General features: G+C 41.7%; 1 long non-coding RNA gene across 1 annotated transcript in view; it reads right to left on the bottom strand.

Moving 5' to 3' along the window:
• Nucleotides 1-1,365: 1,365 nt before the first annotated feature.
• The window catches only part of LOC123054269 (uncharacterized), a gene marked incomplete in the record, with an annotated part of 5,368 nt that continues 608 nt past the window's right edge, over nt 1,366-6,125 (bottom strand). The window contains 5 exon segments of the long non-coding RNA XR_006426089.1: nt 1,366-2,145; nt 2,879-3,704; nt 3,887-3,983; nt 4,086-4,328; nt 5,926-6,125. This is a non-coding gene — a long non-coding RNA (uncharacterized lncRNA).

Below are 6,125 nucleotides of genomic sequence, written 5' to 3'. Positions count from 1 at the left end.
CCTCAAGCGAAAGCCAAGATCGATAATCATGTCCAGATGTTTAGAGATAGAGGTGTCGATAAATTAAAATACGGACATGAAGGCATCATGATCATCTTTTAAAACAACAAAATGTTGCCATATAACTTCTTATGCTGAAGTGATAATTTGTTCACAAGGTAAAGTATGAATCGAAAACTATATTGAAAACTATCAAACTATGATCTCGGTCATTGAAGCAATTGCAATTTATCATACATTGGAAAGAGTCAATATAAGAGCTTGTCTAGCAAGTCCACATACTCAATCATCTTTTAGTCCTTCATAATTGCTAACACTCACGCGATACTTATGAGTTCAAAGCTTCAGTCAGACACATAGAAAGATAGGGGATTATAGTTTCGCCTCCCAATGGTTTACCTCAAGGGTAATGTCAACAATAACAAGTCATGATCACCTACATCCGAGTGGATATATGTATCTAGATCTTTCCCCAACACATGACACTTGCCAAAAGAAAAAGGCAAAATATAGGGAATGGTGAAGATCACCATGACTCTTGCATAAAGGTAAGTACTAAAAAGTAAACGATAGGCCCTTCGAAGAGGGAAGCAGAGGTTGTCATGCACTTTCTGGTTGGATGCACGAAATCCTAATGCAACGGCGCGCCACTTTATATTGCCCCTTGTGATAGAAAACTTTATTATGCAGTCCGTCACTTTTATTTCTTCCCTATCTCAAGTTCGTATAAAGTTTATTTTCCTCACACTAATAGATCATACATATTTAAAGAGCAATTTTTATTGTTTGCACCGATGACAACTTACACTACAAGAAATATGTTAACTTGCGACCATCACTATTGGTCGCTGAATGGTCATTGTTTTTCATTTGCGACCTTTTTGTGACCAAAAACAGATGGTCAAAAGCTGACCATCTTTAATGAAAATTAACGACCTTCTTTGTGATAAGGTCGTTGAAGGCAACAACCAAAACACAAGGTCGTTGATCCTACGACCTTCTGTTTTGATCGCTAGCTATCTACGATCCGACGTGGCAAGCTGACGTGGCAAAATTGCGACCAAATGAAAAGGTCGTTGATAAGAATCAGCCCGGTCCAGTTCGGTGTTTTACATGGGCCAAGCCCAACAATTCATCCTTTTTAATATTATATTTTTTTGTTAATTTTCTCTAGCTACATAGGCCAGGTCCAACATTTTGGCCTTTTTATTCTGGGTCGTGGCCTTTTAATAGTCAATTTCTTATTATTTTCACCCTTCTCTAACGAGTTTTTTGCATTAAATAAACAACTCCAGACCAACTTTGTTTGGGCCATGGCCGATTCAGGCCCAATACTATTTTCTGTCATATTCAACCCATATGAAGTAGCATGTACACAATTTTCATAATCTTGATGTCATTTAAAGCGGCATGTACACATGGAATACAACATTTAATTACACAGGAATACATCATCCACACAATTTGCCTTAACTTACAACTACATCACATTGTTCAAGTCGTATTAGCACATCCGGTACTGTCCTAATTGTAAGAACCAAATAGTACAAACTTCATTGCTCCCTCTGATGTGCTCCTGATGTGACAACTTGCCTTCCTACAAGAACATAACATTACATGAATTGATCAATCAAGGAGGAAAGGGAAAAATAGGCTCAAAGCATCACGCACACAAATAATAACATAATACATTAATGTATAATATAATAAAAATATATGTATAATCAGAGCAATTTCTAGCCAACATGTGTACATGAATCACAGTAGAACTAGCAAAAGAGGTATAATTATCGACGAACAGCAAGTATCAGTCAAACCAGTACCAAGTAATTGGAATAAGCTCTCAAACAAGCAATGCTAATGTCTTGGCACAATTGCTAGAAGTACATGTTATTTTTGCAAAGTGAGTAAGAGCTATGATATTTTCCTACATGCACTTTCTAATTTTCTTAGTCATATAGTGATCTGCTCACTCCAGTTCTATCTACTCGCCCCATTCATATGCAACATAAGAAGCTGGTGTAGAACGCCATCTTAACCACATTCGCAGCAACGAAAGCAACGTAAGCGAAAGCAACGTAAGCTGGTGTAGAGCAAGAAGCTTCAGCAAGGAGGCGTAGGCTCCACACTTGCGTCAAGTGGCACCTGCAGGGAGGGAGAGAGACTGAGACGCAAGCAAATAAAACATTGAAGTTCAAGGAAACCAAGCTCATGCTAGGGATCAACCAACCAAGCAAATAAAACAGCTAGTAAAAAGCAAATTAGTTGTTATCTCACAGCAAAAGGTGGATAAATCAGTTGCCATCTTGTAGCAAAAGGTGGATATATCAGTTGCCATCTCACAACAAAAGGCAAATTAGCTATGCAAGGGACAGAACAAAAAATGTATTTAAAGATCACAATACAATGGCTCAATGCCTAAAACTTTTTCGCTTATGATAGGAGATTTTACAGAAAAGAATACAAGATGCCTCTGAACAGGAGAAGAGCAGGTCTAGAGCACCTATGTTAATGCCGCCCATACAATTTATTTAACTCTTAGGTTCATATTAAATTCAAATAATCTGGGATAGTTCAACAAATAAAAATGTGAAGCAAATAGCATCTTCAGTTCAGCAACAAGTTGTACCTACAGTATGAGCAACACAGGATAGTAAAATAGTGAGCAAAAGCCAAATGAGTTGCTTTAACTCTAACTTGTTGGTAACAAATTGACATAATCTGGGACAGTTCAACAGATCAAAATGTGAAGCTAACATATGAAGCCGGCAACAGATCAAAATACAGTAGCAGCTACACCCAAACTAGAGCAGTTAGAGAATCATCACATATGTAGTTGACAGGAGGAAGAAGCGACAGATCAAGGAAATTGTCTCACCAGCAGCAACAGCGGGCAACGGGCGAAGTTGAAGAGGGTCAGCGGCAGGAGCAGCTCACAGAAGTGGTCGGGGAAGACAGCCGGCAGCAGCAGGTCCGTCGCATCATGTGGATCCATCCATTGGCAGAAATCATAATTAGATCATCATCGTTGACATGGCAGAATGGGCGTGCCAAGAAATTATTTACAGGATATGCAAAGCAACTACATGTAAAGCAGGAGATTGTCTAGTTAGGACTGAAAGCACATCTTAAGCAATTTGAGGCCCTGTTCGGAGACCCACCACTCCACCACTCCGCTCCCGGAGATGGAGTTAAAAAGCACTAAGCTGGGAAACAGATGCTTCGCAACTCCTTGTATTTTTAGGAGCTGGAGTGACTTCAAACAGGGCCTGAATATCATCTTACTGTTATAACTGTGTGTTTATAAACCACATGGCAGGCACCTATCATTTTGCACACACACACACCAACAGAAACAAAACAAGAAGATTGGAAGGCTTGCTGCACATCCTGTGCAGGGGCATCACCGTAAGCAAAATTGTAGACTAACTAGGGTGGTGCTATTCTGTAGCAAACAAAATTGTTGGATCTATACAAAGTAAAGTAATTAGGCAACCTTGAGGAACCCAAATCCATGGCTGCTAGATCAAATGAAATAGGGAGGGGAGAGGGGACGGAGGGGCGTTGGGGGCACCTTCACCTTGGGTGGCTGGACGTCGGCGGCGTTGATTTCGAGGTCCAGGTGGAAGAAGCCCTTAACGGCGGCGACCGTGGTGGCTAGGTGCGCCCCTCCTGCTCCTCCTCGAGAAGGACAAGGCCAGCGGCTACAAGAAATAATAAACATGTTAAAAGGACAGCATCCTTTAATATAAGATATAATAATAAACATGTTTCCATTGAACTGAATATTATAAAACTGTAGGGGAAGAAGACTTGTTGTCATCCTGATGATGAAAAAGGAATAACAAATTCCAGTGGACACGTGAGCAATCATGAAAACTATTACCTGTTTCTCCTGGTGTATTCCTTCTTGGAGGAGACAAATCAAGGCTGGAACCTGGAAATGAGTCTTCCATACATCAACAACCCAACCTCCAACTCCCCTGACAAAAATAATAGAACCGAAGAAGCAACAACAATGATTAAACTAATTCAGAAAATGTAAAGTTTTTAAAAAATCAATGCAACTCAATGTAGAAAGCAACCATCGGGGATGCGCCCAGGCAACGAGGAGGGGTCAGGTCCAGCAGCAGCCATCGGGGACGCGGCTGTCTCCAGTTGGATGAGAGCCCACCAGGGAGAAGGGAGAGTTGGGACGCGGAAGTCTCGGCATGGTGCAGAGCCTAGAGGAGCGGCGGACGGATTCAAGTCAGCAAAAGTTAACATGTCCACATCTCTTGCCATGAGCATAGCAGCACTTTGTCTTCACCTTATCATCCTCACCGTTTCTGCATACACACAGTCGCATGAACAACATTCAACATGTTATCTACACAAAGAAGATACTCAATCATTTTGTCGTATTCAGAGCATGAACAACATTCAACATTCAGCATGTTATCTACACAGAGAACAACTCAGCATGAACAACATTCAGACAAATCAAACAGAGCATGAACAACATTCAACATCCAGCATGTTATCTACACATAGAACAACAACAGTCAGCATGAAAAACAAAGAGCAGGCATGAACAAGCTACGAAAACCTGTTGAAGTAGAACTAAGTGAGAAGGTAGAGTTCCTGTCCCTCAAACCTTAAGCTGACCAACCAAGAAAGGAACAAGATCATGCCACTGTCTGCATCAGAGTTCCACTTTGACATGGCAAAGATACGCTCATAACTCCTACCTACTCAAGATGGGAATGGGTCGACCCGGCCCTGGCCCCGGCCCCATGGCCCAAGGTCAATATGTGAGGCCATGGGCCGGCCCATTTTATCAGAATTTCACGGCCTCATTGACCCATTGGGTACATGAGGCCGGACCAGATTTTAGCAAATGTTTAAGCAGTCCAGAAGATTATAGGTTTTTTGAACCAAATGTTTACACAGTGCAACATAAAGCAATTCAAAACAGAGGTGATGTGTTAAACGGGGAGGCGTAGGGAACAACAACATCATCACAAGGGGCGACGGCCATGTCCAATAGTAGCAGATTATGTTCAGCCAGATTCAAATACTTATGGATATTTCTATACATTATGTTCAGCCAGAGGCATGCCTGAACCAACACATATTAGAACCATTGTGTATATTCTCTGTACCCCGTGCAGGTATTTGATGCTCATTATAACATGCTATTTTGTTGCATCATGACACAACAAAGGTGTCGCTCTATACTGAGAATGGAGAAGCGCTTAATTCGGAGAAACTTATAGCAAAGGTTTCTGATCAACGGAAATATAGGAACATTAGAGAGCATCAAATTTCAAAATCAACACAATATGTAATACACTGACTCGTATAATACTACTTGTTCATGTACTTGTACTAGTGCAGGATGACTCGTATTGTCCTACTACTTCCTATTCCGCTTTCTTTCAAGTTGGGAAATAACTGAAACTACTCATCATTCATGAACATACATCTGTAATCTTAAACTATGAAACACTGAAATTACTGTAGAAAGAACTCCTGTAACGGATCATTCATGAACATACATCTGTAATCTTAATCTTTTGATCTTGTGTTGGAAAGAAAGAACTACTGCAGATTCATAGTACAACGAAGGAACTGCTGCATAACTGAAAGTACTGCAGAACCAACACCAAACAGCTATTGCAGACAACACTGACAAGAACCAAAACTGTAGATGCATTGGCTTCAAGCTGCGCTGGGAAGGGGACTAGGGGAGGAAGCCGGCAAAGTCTCACATGCGATCTAATACCACACTTGCCCAAATTACTAGTAAACCCAACCAATCTAATATTCGCTATTCAGATTTTAGATTGGATCACTACAAAAGTAAGCAAATCAATATTCTAGATGTGGCTGGCACTGAATGTGGAGGCACAAATTCGCGAAGCAAGGAAGAAGGGAAGGTACCTCCGAGGCCGCCGCCATGGGAGTAGTAGCTGTAGGTAATGTAGCACTTGTTGAGGTAGACCTGGCTGGAGGGAGCGCCGCCGCACTCGACCGCGACGCGCTGCACGGCCTGGGTGATGCAGTTGCTGCAGTCGACGTTGGAGAGGTCGCCCTCGCACTGCTCCAGTGCGTAGACCTGCTGGACGCTGGTTGCGAAGCCC

This window comes from Triticum aestivum, chromosome 2D (genome assembly GCF_018294505.1).
Source record: "Triticum aestivum cultivar Chinese Spring chromosome 2D, IWGSC CS RefSeq v2.1, whole genome shotgun sequence".
NCBI lineage: Eukaryota > Viridiplantae > Streptophyta > Magnoliopsida > Poales > Poaceae > Triticum > Triticum aestivum.
Note: the sequence above shows the minus strand (reverse complement) of the source record. Positions and strands in the feature narration are given on the sequence as shown.